Raw genomic sequence first — 13,875 nt, forward strand, 5'->3', positions numbered from 1 at the left:
CGACTATTGGAGAGATTACTCTCGAGAGACTTACATGTCCACCTTAAGATTGAAAAGTATAGTTTCCTTTTAAGGACAAACCCACGAAGAGGCCAACATAAGGTGCAAAGGGACTCATATGTCCACCTTAAGATTGGAAAGTTATAGTTCCCTTTAAGGACAAACCCACGGAGAGGCCAACTTAAGGTGCAAAGGGACTTATATGTCCACCTTAAGATTGGAAAGTTATAGTTCCCTTTTAGAACAAACCCACGAAGAAGACAACTTAGGGTGCAAAGGGACTTAAACGTCCACCTTAAGATTGAAAAATTATAAAGCTTCAACTTGAAGACTTCATGGACTTGACGATGTCGAGTTGAACTCTTGGAAAATTTTGAAGATTTGGCGGACTTTGCAGACTTCAACTTGAAGACCGATAAACTTGAAGATTTGATGGATTTGACGATTCGGCGGACTTTAATGCTTCAACCTAAAGACTTTGAGAGCTCAAGTACTTCAAAATGAAGACCGATGAGTTTGAGGACCTCAACTTGAAGACTTAGAGGCTTAAATATTTTGACTTGAAGACCGAAGAACTTGAAGACTGGCAGACTTAAAGATTTGGCGAACATGAGGACATAGTGAACCCCCGGATTTCAGCGCAAATACTTGGTAGCCTCATAAAAGACTATTATCGTCCCATTGAAGCCACCAGTTTACCATGGAGGCTTGCCCCCTTTAAATCAAATGGGATCCAAAGTTCAATAGAAGAATGGTATATCTGCTCGATTTTCAAGTGCTGATTGGATGAATTACATTCTATCGTACTTCGTTTGGACAATGATTGGGGGATTATGTATCTCTTGAACTTATGTGACTGAACTCAGAATGAAACTCTAAGCTGCCTACGTACCTCGGTGAAAAAGATTAAGTCATACTGTAGTTCAGAATCGGTGGTTTTCTTTTTATTTATTTAAATTTTTTTTATGTCCTAACTTTTGCCTAGGCCGCATCTTCGAGGTTTCACTACTAGAAATTACAGCTATGGCAACCCTTCAAAAACCGTTGCAATAGATACTCTAACCGTCCCTATAGGGCTATTGGGACGGATATGGACGCGTTCCGGGATTCAGCGTTACAATAGGTCTATTGGAACGGTTATTTGCAACGGTTTGAAAACCGTCTTCATAGATATGGATACTGTAACAGTTTGGACTGCTACCGTTGTTCTATTTATAGGAACGATTTTCTTTTCTGTTGGGGCGGTTATAAACCGCCCTGGTATAATAATACAGCTGATTTTTTAAGTCTATTGCAACAATTTTCATGATATATTGCAACGGTTATTGTGATATATTGGAACAATTATCAGTACCCTATTGCAACGGATATTATTACATATTGGAACAGTTATTAGGGGCTGCTCTTATTATTTGCTAGGTCTATTGGAACGGTTATACTCTCTATTGCAACAAATTATAATTTCTGATATTTATGGAAGCAAAATGAGAAATATTTTCCTATTCTACGAAATTGTTTACACCATATCCAACTAGTTTTATCCATGTACAAAAATAAAATATGGATACATTGTTTGGTCAACAATTCAAAAGTCAAAATAGATGAGTTTGCATACAAAAAGTACTAAACTAAAGTATCCTTAAACATAATAATAGAACGTCTAACATCGATCAACAACACTCAAGTAAGGTCTTCGTCACGGCTTTCATCCGCAATGACTGCACCTACAAAAGACAATGAGAAATAACTAAACAAATTTTTTAGGATAATTGAGTCATAAAGTACTTAAAGCATCTTCAAGCACAAATTCAGTTGATAAGCAATGCAAGAAACATGGAGTCTCAAATGATGATGCCTCCATTGTCTACTCTAGGATTAATGCAAGCACATATTCAGATGCCTTTACTAGCAAGAATGGGCATGGGTGTCAATCTTGGCATGATTCCAGGAATGCTTAACAATATGACTGCTAATAATTGAATCACAAAGCAATTGAATGACCAATTTGATAACTCGGAAAATTTTCAACTCTCTAAATTCTTAAATTTTTCGGCAGAGTTTCCTTTGTAAATATGACTATCACAAAATTTTTAACCTGCTCAAAATATCATTTGTAAATACGACTATGCAGAACCTACTACGGCTGAAAGCTACTAAACCAAAACAACATCACCTAAACAATATTATGTCATACAACTATTGAACCAAAACAACAACAGAATATGCTATTACGAAAAATAACATTATAACCAACAACTGAAGATACTACGGCTTAGGAACAAGCAAAGTCTCTCAACTTTTTCTTTCCCTCTTAATTTTCTTACTCGTTTATTTCTTAGCAAAAGAACAGTCCCACCTTTACTAGCCAACTCAAAATCTATGTAGCAATCACCTAACCAATATTCTCTAAACATATCCTTCTGAAAATCGTTAAAGTCACTCAATTACTTCACGATCTCATGTAACAGGAATGAATTCACAAACCCAGTATTTATAAAAGAGAAAAGGAAAGCAAAGAGACAATGGTTTTGGTAACATAACATAAGGCCCTGCAAAACCAAAAACTTACAAATGTTCTCAATATTAATTTAGGACGTTCTCTGCAAGAACAAAGAAACATCAAACAACAACCTACAACATCACTAAGCAAATTCATGCAGTAGCCAAAAAGCAAACCATGACTCTAGTTTTTTAATTTACATTTATAAGTACAACAGTTATTTACACAATTATACTATAATTTAAACCGTCATACCTGAGTTATTAGGATAATTCTCATCATCTTCATTATGGATCACTCATGTTCTTCAGTACAAGCCATTCGGATATATATGACCGATTATTCTCAGAAATTAATTGATCACTCAAGTCATAATTCATCCTTAAATAGCACAATCAATCTAGAAGCTAAGTACCTAGTGTTAGACAAGGTGAACTGAAGAAATATCAGGACACCTCTAGTAAGGTGATATTATACTAGAGGTATTACAGACCATTCACTTGTACACGATATACATAAAATCAGACTAATCATTTTAAAATCAACATTAATTTGTGGTCGCCACAGTAAACTCAGATAGAACTAGCTTGACAAAGCGACTGTTATTAGAACATCATTTCCAGGAACTCACTTTTGATTAAGGAAGCTCCATTGTATGTAAGGTGCTATAGGAAGCAGTAAAGATGCTACCTTCATTGTCACTCTTGACCCTACTGCAAGCCTTACCACTCATCCATCTTCAGTAACTACTAAAGGTACAAAAGCTTGTATTGCATAAACAGAAGGCTACTTTCAAATATAGTTTTGCTATACCTAGTGACCAGCTCGTATAAACGAGCATATCGGGATGTTTTGCCAACAAAAAGAAACTATACATACTTATGAACATCAGAGAAAAAAAGAATTTCTCTGAGCAGCCAACCCAGTGTATATGCAGTAGCAACAAAATAAAAAATGCAAAAAAATAGCAGCAATTAAGCAGAGAAAAAAGGAGGAAACATCCCCGTGAACTTTAAGAAGAAGTTCAAGAAGAAGAAGAAGAACTTCAATAAGGAGAAGAAGAACTTTAAGAAGAAGTTCAAGAATAAGAAGAAGTAGAAGTAGAAAGAAGTACGCATACCTGGAGTTTCTCTGAGTTTCAATACCTAAGGAGTTCTTTAAACTGAGAAGCTGGAACATCTTGAGGGATATTTTGCAGTCGAGTTTCATCATTGTGATATGTGTCAAAATGATCTTTTTTCAATCTACTTTTGTGCTTTCTCCAGGCAGCTTGCACTGAGTCTAGAGTATATTTTTTTTCAGCTTCAGGAATATCATATTTATCCTACAATTGATGTCAAATCTATTAGTGCAGAAGATATGAGATTTTCAACAAAAAATTGAAAATTAAGAAGTTCAGACCTTGGTATATTCCCATATATCCTCTTTTGTGTCCATCTTCCTCCAATCCAAAATATCAAGAGGACATAGAGTCGCATTCCTTGCCAATGTGCCGAGGAAGCTTCCAAACTCTATCACAACTTCATCACTAGGACCAACGGGTTGATTTAAGTTGTTAAGTAAAATCAATTTACGCTCATGGCGTCCATGTACATTTTTCATCTTTGTTCTACCTCTTTTTCTTGGTTGAATAGAAGGGCCTACAATTATGTGAACCAAAAAAATACTACCAAATCAGTATTGTTGATACGTTATGTGTTCTACCTCATGGCGTATGTTGCACTTGTCTTTCTTTTGGACTTTGAAGGTCTTTCTTGACTCATTTCTTTCAGAATCTGAGAAGAATATATGCAACAATGAGAAAAATAGCAGCAGTAACGCAGAAAAAGAATAAAAAAATAATAACGCAGAGAAAGGAGGAGGAGGAGGAGAGTTTCCAATATAAAATTGAGGCGAAAGAAAAAAATGCCTAAGTTGATATCCGAAAATCATACATAATAACCTATACAATGCTGATGCTTTTAGTTGTTAAATTATTGGGAGGCAATTTTTTATTGTTATTTTTGATAGATAAGAAACAAACTTTTTGTGGCATACTATCGTTAAGATTCTATAAGAGCTTGGCATTCAAGAGTGGACATATATGTGCATGGAAAAAGAATACATAAATCTATCAACATTCTGGAGCAAATAGAAGGATTTTATCACTTTTTGTTTTTGTTATCTAACAGTAAATTTAGCCAAAATTATCATCTTAATGCTTACATCTTCGGTCCAAACTTCTGAATATTCAAAAGAAAAACTGATGCTTTAACTATTGTGCTAAAAATGAGTGATTTTTAGAGAAAAATATTTTATACTAAATCCGCACACATTTGCCACAAGATAGATAGAGTGCTATGATACTCTTGCATTTACTAACTGAAAGTTTTGAATACACCTCCGCTTAATGAATACAAGCTCCTAAACAAAGTTTTGGTTAATCCTAAACAATAATAATTGTAAAATTTTATGGTATGTGATTCCTTTTCCTTTGAAGTTGGGAAGTGCGCGAAGCCGCAATAGAATTTACTAGTTCGGTAGAACCAATAGAATTGGCTCAAACCCTGTATTTGTATTAAAAAATTTGCTTAACTCAGTAAGTAACATAAATTATATTCAGAACTCATAAACTTAAAATCGTAAATCCGTCTACGGACTGTTTCTCCATAAACCTAATCGATAACACATGAACATAATAGATAAGTAGTCCCACAAAACTAAAGTCATGGATCAATTCTGATTCCTCACTTGGGTAGACTTGTTAGTAAAAAGGTCATATGACCTAAAAACTTAGGGGAACGGATGGGATTTATAGGAGAACAATGACCATGGAATTTGACTTTATATATAAGTGGTGCAATCTAAAATAAAGCTACAAAACATGTCTCATTTTCTGTATTCTGATTCATTAAAATCTGAGTAAATACTGCCATGCTTGAAATGATATTTGAGATGCATATAACATCGAGCGATACATAATAACGAATAAGACAACGAGCATCAAACATCGATAGCGAACATCGAACATAGGTTTCTAACACGAAATAAAACCCTACCAACAAAACCCCCAATTTTACAAACTAAAAATCACAATCAAATTTGAGCAAAACAACAATTTTCAGCAAAAAATTTACTAAAAGTAAGTAAAATAATTGTTTTATGAAGAATATTACCAAAGAAGAAAGCAGATCGAAAGAAGCGGTGAACAATTTCAGTGCTCAGCGACACCATACAAATATCGAACAGGGGAAAACACCAACAGCCTATATCGGAGATTGCCTTACATTAACCGGAGAAGCCGTCATTCCCCGGAAATTCCCTTCTTTCGCCTGAGCAGGCTGTCGTGCCCCCTTTTTTCCCTCCTCGCGGCGGGAGAATTGGGTTTATGACATTTTTAGCATGGGACGACTCGTTCCTTTTAGGAATTGGGTTTTTGCATTTGAAGAGTCGCCACCTAATTATTTATGGTGCATTATGACACCTTACAAGATTCAACTACAACTACGCTTTTGATAACCAGTGACAGGGTAAGGGCTTTGAAATTATCCCGAAGGGAAGGTGTTAGGCACCCCTCAGGATCCACTAGTATGATTCCTGGCCAGACAGTCATTGTGAATTTGGTGCAATTAACAAGTAAACAAATAAGGCTCAAATATTGGGGATTTAAACACATGAAAAGAAAGAACAATTGAAAGGAGAGTTAAAAAAAAGTTTACAAATAAAGGGAAAGGGGTCCTAGGTTTATTTAAAATATGGATCACATCAATGCAATACCCGGTAATCACTCCTCAAGAGAGGGGCTACACGTGGTATTAGCGCACCAGTCATCATATCCATATCTACCCTTTTCCACGCCGTTTAAGGTACTAAAGCGCGGATTGGTCTCGATTACTATTGCATTCTATTACCCGTGCCATTCCTATCAGTCCCGGAGGTACTTAGGACTACGATTCCTAAAGGGAAGGGATATTAGGCTAATTGGTTTTAAAGGATAAAATCTAAGGCGACATACAAAAACACATACTGCATGTTGGGGAAGCATATAAACAGATACAGGCTCAAATACACCTCTTGGAACAAAAGCATATAACTAGCATGGCTTACACATACATTTAGGGTCTGATTGAAATACTAATGACGAGGGGAGTTTGATTCAAAGCCAGATTCATCAGATACCTCAGATAAGAAGCCCAAATCAGGCCTTCCTACTGGTTGGAGCAGTTATTAATTAACAGAGGCGAATTCAGTTTTATTGTTGTTATTACCTAAGGCTTGCCTAAGTGTTTAGACGGAGTCCTATAGGCATGATATCTACTTAATTCAGAATACGGCGAAACAGTAAAAACGAATTGTTTGGGATCCTTGGGCATGCCTGCTAAACCTCGTTAAGTAAGGGAATTAGATTGTTTAAAATTGATTCAGAATAGACTGATTTTTAAAACAGACCAATTTCAGATTCTGCAGGTGATGGTATCTATTATCGCTGATTTAAACCCCTATGAACATGATATCTAACATTGAGTGTGAATGAAACGAATCAAATTTATTGAAGAACCCCTATAGGCACGATTTCTATATGTTACTAATTTTAGCATTACGAACATGACACTTATTTTCAGTTGTTTAGAACCTAAAATATGATATCTAAGTGGCATGCAGAATTTAAACACGTCCTATAGGCAGGTTATCTAGGCGTGACATTGACCATGAAGAAATTGAGATAAACCCTATAGTCATGGTGTCTAAGATGCAGTATTGAACGCAAAGAATTTAAAACAGTCCTATAGGCATACTGTCTACCTTTGAGCATACATGAACACCCAACCCTTTTCATTAGCCAACTCCAAATGTTTATTACAACTTACTACAAACCAGAAATACCGAATTACAAAAGAAAGAATTAAAGAAAAAGCTACAACCATAGGAAAGCCTGATTTGACTTCCTATCTGAGATATGCAAGGAACCGTATCATTGCCAATGCCATTGATTTCAAAGCCTTTCTCAGAACTGGGTGTGTCAGAGTTCCCTAAGGGCCTCAATAGGACCCCGAGCAGTGCTCACACCCAAGTTACACAACTAGAATAGAGATGAGTGTAGTGTGGAAATGCCAGCCCTCATGTGTCCAAGTTCAGAGGGAGCTCATGGGTCCCAAGGCAAGGCTCACATGAAGGGGGTAGAACTTAAGTCTAAGAAGAGAGTGAAAGTGTAGGAACAGAGTTTTAAGGGCTGAGGGAATAAAGGAGAGGGAAAGGGTGATGGGAGACAACAATTAACATTTCAAGGAATCAATAACTTCACAAAAGGGGGTAGGGGATTGGGAATCCATTGCAAGGAGCCTATACACTTGGGCATGGGTTAACTTTGGGCATGCACAGCAATAGGAAGCACTGATATGCCTGTAAATCAACCAGAACACACAACAAATAAGGGAAACATGGAGGTTGTGATCCCAAAGGGATCAAGTTTGGGTCATGAACAGCAATGTTCAATGCTGTCATGCCCCAAACCAACCGCAGATACCAACTACATTAGGGATAAGGATTCAAAGTCCACAAGTTATGATGAATAACAAAAGCATTTATTCAGACAGAAAGGCATAACATAGCATGCATCAATAATGGAACTATTAAAATACAAATAGGAGGCAAACTGGAAGTAAAGAAACATGTTGTTGTTGATGCTGAAAAATTAATCAGAACATACCAGTTAAAGAAGCAAAGTGCAGTAAAGAAAGTAAGCAGGACTTCAAAGTATAGCCTTGGCTTTCAGTCGGCTCAGCAAACAGTAGCACAAGTAGTAATAAGCAAGAGAGAGTTTTTCTTTTTGAGTGTAAGTGTGTTTTCAGAACCAAAAAAGTTCGTGTCTGTGTGTGTTAATGAGAGAGCCTATATATAGTTTAAAGCTAGGTAGAATAATAAGGTAAGAATCAAAGTCGAGCAGTATTTATGGAACTAGGTATCAATTAGCATCAAATCAGTATAAGTACTTCCTTTAATTAAGGGAATCAATTCGAACGTTAAGAACAGGTAGCAAATAAGGAAAGAAATCAATGGTAACTGGAGCATAACAGATAAGGAAATACTTCAAACATAGTAGGCACGGAGTAAACAATTAGGGCTAGGTTCATAAGGTCCTAATAAAGGAAATAATATAACAATCAATTAATAGCATAATCAACCATAGAATAAGGTCAGAAAAACATTCTACAAGATGCGGAATCAGTGAAAGATCAATCACAGGATTCAAAGATGCAAGAATAGGAGATAACACTGATTTACCCCCATTCTAAAACAACGAACACATGGTAAGCAAAATCAAAACCCTAAGAGGTCGAGTAGGACAAAGAATCACATATGAAATGAAAGATTCATGCAGAGCATAGTTTGAATTAGTAGGCTAAGCGTGATGCAGGTAGGAGAAGTAAAGAATCAGAAGCATTCGTGAACAAAAATAAGGCAAAATCACACAATAGGCAAGGATAACCATAATATGGAACCCTAACAAAGCAAACATAGGACAAAAGTCACAGAATCATAGAAACACACAGATTAACCAAACATATTATCAAAACAAAACTCAAAAACCCAAGGTTAAGGCTAAGCAGTTAGGGCTTTCAACATAGACGAGTTGAAAAAGGAGTAAACACATAGAATCGTTCGAGATATAGAAGTTAAAACGTGAAGAGTCGATTTAAACAGAGTGTAGAAGAATTTTCGAAAAACCCTAACCTTTAAAAGAAAGTAAAACAACTTGAAATCGGTGATTTTTCAGAAGAAGCTTGAGAATAGTGTAAAAACATAGAAAGAAACAGACTTAGATTGCCAAAAATAGCACAGATCTTAAGAGATTCTAACAAAGTTATGGTTTCAAAGGAAACCCAGATAGAAATGGAAGAACCTGTTTAGGACCTCAAAGATCGTAATAAATATGGTGTGATTTTGCCCAAAATCACACCGGAGAAGCCATGAACAAAATAGAAACCCTAGATCAAAATCAGCATAGCCAAGAGCCCTTGAAGGACTCAGAGATGATGAGCGAGGGGATGGAGAAACTATTGGAGGTTTAGGGTTGAAAGGTGGTTGCCGGAGATGGCCGGAGATGGCCGGAGAAGAAGGCGGCGAATGAAAGGGGGTTAGGGTTAGGTTGAGAGCAAAGAGAGGAGATGAGAGCATCTGAGGGCGGCGGGCTGGGTGGAATGGCTAGGGTTAGGAGTATTAGGGATTAAAAAAGGAAAGGGTTCATTTGGACTGTTGATCTGGGAGATTAACGGTCAGGATTTGACCAGGTAGATGGGTTCCGGGTTTGGGTAGGTGTATATAGGGTTTGGGTTGGGTTAATTGGGTATGAAATTGGGCTGGGGAATGGGTTCAATTTGGGCTACAACTGAAAGCCAAATCTGGCTATAATGTAAATAGCCATTTTTCCCTTATTTATTTTAGAAAAAATAGCAAATTAATTTCTGAAAAAGATTAATTTGGCTTACTGAGGACGGATGCAATATTTCGGGCTGGTCGAGTGAGTGGCTTACTGGAATGCTTAGGCTTGATGTGGGGCACTGGAGTGGGCTCCTGCCGGAACGGCCATTGCATGCCGGTTTTTCCTGCAAATAGAAACAATACAAGCGTATATTGTGCATAAAATTAGACACGATGCGAGTTCCCGTCGGACCATGAATGCTGCCTTCAGACGGTTAGGATGACGTCCTTAGGCCATGGCGTCCTGGGCCATGAAGCATGTATTAAAGGATTCGCAGGCTATGAAATGATGCTCTCGAGCTATGAAAATGGTGCCTTCGAACCATGATGCCTTTGAATAATGATATGCAAGAGATTGAAAAGGATCCTCAGGCCATGATATGGTGTTCTCGGACTATGAGGATGGTGCATCCGAACGATGACGCCTTTGGATAAGTTGGCGATATTTCAGCCCATGAAGGATACAGTAGCATGTGGCGATCTTTCAGCCGTGCAAATATGGCGATCTTTTAGCTGTGCAAACATGGCGATCTTTCAGCCGTGCAAATATGGCGATCTTTCAGCCGTGCAATGTGGTATGTGGCGATCTTTCAGCCATGTAGATGTAGTATGAGGCGATCTTTCAGCCGCGTAATGCAGTATGTGGCGATCTTTCAGCCGTGCAGGTGTAGTATGTAGCGATATTTCAGCCATGCAGATGTAGTATGAGGCGATCTTTCAGCCGTGCAATGCAGTATGTGGCGATCTTTCAGCCATGCAAACGTAGATAAGGCGGCGATCTTTCAGCCATGCAATGCAGTATGTGGCGATCTTTCAGCCATGCAGATGTAGTATGTGGCAATCTTTTAGCCATGCAAATGTAGATAAGGTGGCGATCTTTCAACCCATGCAATGTAGTAGGTGGCGATCTTTCAGCCATGCAGATGCAGATGGAGATAGCGTTTAGTCTCGGAAGGCAGAATGGTAGCCTTATGCAAGAAATAAAATGGCAAATGGTAATAGAGCTTTCTTAGCTAATAGCAGATTGCGATATTATGACTGCTGGGGACATTATTGTGTGTGGATAGCAAATGTGAATAAATGCAACGGTTCTGAGAGTTGTATTCCTGAACAATGTTCACCTCGTGTATAGTATGTTTGGATGGTTTTGCAATCCAAGTGCCTGCATACAAAGAAAAATCGTGAGTTTTGTGAAAGGGGAGGTTAGTTCGTATCCCCACTGGCTTTGCTTGACCTGTTTGGCTTTGATCTGGTGATACTGTATGTGTTACTAGGGTAGCATTTCTGAACAAAGCAGTTTCGATAATAAACATGCATGATTTGGTAAAAGTATATCATAAATGTATAATAGTTTTTTAGATGAACCGACGATTGTGACGCGGTTCGAGACATTGCAACCTCTCTTACTACGGAATTTTGAGGGTCCTCCTCAAAATTCTGCCCCAGTTTAATGGGTTGATGATTCTGACTGTTGTTTGCGATGATTGGCCGAAATTACTTCGAAATTTTGAGGGTCCTCCTCAATATTCTGCCCCAGTTTCCAATTTTGGGGGGGGGGGGATGAAAATTTTATTGAATTGTGACCGAACCCATATGGCTGCCTACGTATCCCCTCTTAAACGAGAATCAGGTCAGGCGTAGTTCAATTACATCATAAAGGGAAAACATAAAGATCACACATTGTAGCGCTTGACTGCATCTGAATTAATTGGCTTTGGCCAAAGTTCCCCGTCCATTTCTGCAAGTATGAGGGCTCCTCCTGTTAGAACCCGGTGAACCATGTATGGACCTTGCCAGTTGGGAGAGAATTTCTCTTTGGCTTTATCTTGATGCGGAAAAATTTTCTTTAATACCAGCTATCCTGGTGTGAACAGTCTCGACTTGACTCTCTTGTTGAAGGCTCTGGTCATTCTGTTCTGGTAGAGTTGACCATGACATACTGCATTCATTCTTTTCCCATCTATAAGAGCTAGCTGCTCGTAACGACTTTTTACCCATTCTGCGTCGTGGAGCTCGGCCTCCTGTATGATCCTTAAGGAAGGAATTTCCACTTCGGCGGGAATGACGGCTTCTGTACCATAAACCAGCATATAAGGTGTTTCCCCGGTCGATGTGAGGACCGTGGTGTGATACCCCAATAAAGCAAACGATAACTTCTCGTGCCACTGTTTGTGCTTTTCTATCATTTTCCTCAATATTTTCTTGATATTCTTGTTGGCGGTTTCCACAGCTCCATTCATTTGAGGCCTGTAGGCTGTGGAATTCTTGTGGCTAATTCTGAAAGTTTCGCACATTCCTTTCATTAGGTCACTGTTGATATTGGAGCCATTATCAGTGATGATCGACTCTGGGATACCGAATCGACAAACAATACGGCCGCGGACGAAGTCTGCCACGACCCTCTTAGTCACTGCCCTGTAGGATGCTGCTTCGACCCACTTGGTGAAATAATCGATGGCTACTAGGACAAACCTGTGTCCGTTTGAAGCCGTGGGCTCAATTGGACCAATAGCATCCATTCCCCAGGCGGCGAATGGCCAAGGCTAGCTTGTTGCATTGAGCTCAATTGGCAGCACCTTTATCATGTAGGCATGAATCTGACAGCGATGGCACTTCCAGACGTACTGGATGCAATCTGTCTCCATGGTCATCCAAAAGTAACCAGCCCGGAGTATCTTCTTTGCTAAAACAAAACCATTCATATGTGGACCACAGGTCCCAGCATGAATCTCCTCTAGCAGCTTGGATGCTTCCTTTGCGTCGATACACCTTAATAATCCCAAATTAGGAGTCCTCCTATACAGGATTCCTCCGCTGTGAAAGAAATTGTTAGACAACCTCCGCAGCGTGCGCTTCTGGGTATGATTGGCAAGCTCCAGGTAATCTCCTTTCCCCAAATCTTCCTTGATATCATGGAACCAAGGTTTTCCGTCTGCTTCCTCTTCAACATGGGCACAGTAAGCTGGTTGATTATGAATTTTCACCGGTATGGGGTCAATGAAGTTCTTATCGGGATGCTGTATCACGGATGACAAGGTAGCCAATGCATCGGCGAATTCATTCTGGATTCTGGGAACATGTCGAAATTCTGTCTTTGTGAACCTCTTTCTCAACTCCTGTACATGATGCAGATACGGGAGTATCTTAGAGTTCTTGGTTGCCCATTCCTCTCGTAATTGATGTATGAGTAGATCTGAATCTCCAATTATTAGCAGCTCTTGAATGTTCATGTCAATGGCCATTTTGAGCCCTAAGATGCAGGCTTCATATTCGGCCATATTGTTGGTGCAGGGGAACCTGAGCTTGGCGGACACCGGATAATGCTGACCGGTTTCTGATACCAAGACTGCTCCTATGCCAACTCCTTTGAAATTTGCTGCTCCATCGAAGAACATTCTCCAACCATCACAGGACTCGGCAATATCTTCTCCTACGAATGATACTTCTTTATCAGGAAAATACGTTTTCAAGGGTTCGTATTCTCCATCCACGAGATTCTCAGCGAGGTGATCTGCTAGGGCCTGTCCCTTGACCGCTTTCTGAGTTACGTAGACAATGTCGAACTCACTTAACATGATTTGCCACTTGGCTAGCTTGCCAGTGGGCATGGGTTTCTGAAAAATGTACTTTAAAGGATCCATCCTTGATATGAGATATGTAGTATAGGCACAGAAGTAATGCCTTAGCATCTGAGCGACCCAAGTCAAAGCACAACAGGTGCGTTCCAAGAGAGAATATCAGGCGTCATATGGAGTGAACTTCTTGCTGAGATAATAGATGGCCTGTTCCTTCCTTCCTGTTTCATCCTGTTTCCCCAGAACACAACCAAAAGCTCCGTCCAACACCGCAAGGTAGAGTAATAAGGGTCTACCTGGCTCAGGCGGGACCAAGACTAGTGGTGTTGACAAGTACTCCTT

The sequence above is a fragment of the Nicotiana attenuata genome, chromosome 7, assembly GCF_001879085.1.
Source record: "Nicotiana attenuata strain UT chromosome 7, NIATTr2, whole genome shotgun sequence".
NCBI lineage: Eukaryota > Viridiplantae > Streptophyta > Magnoliopsida > Solanales > Solanaceae > Nicotiana > Nicotiana attenuata.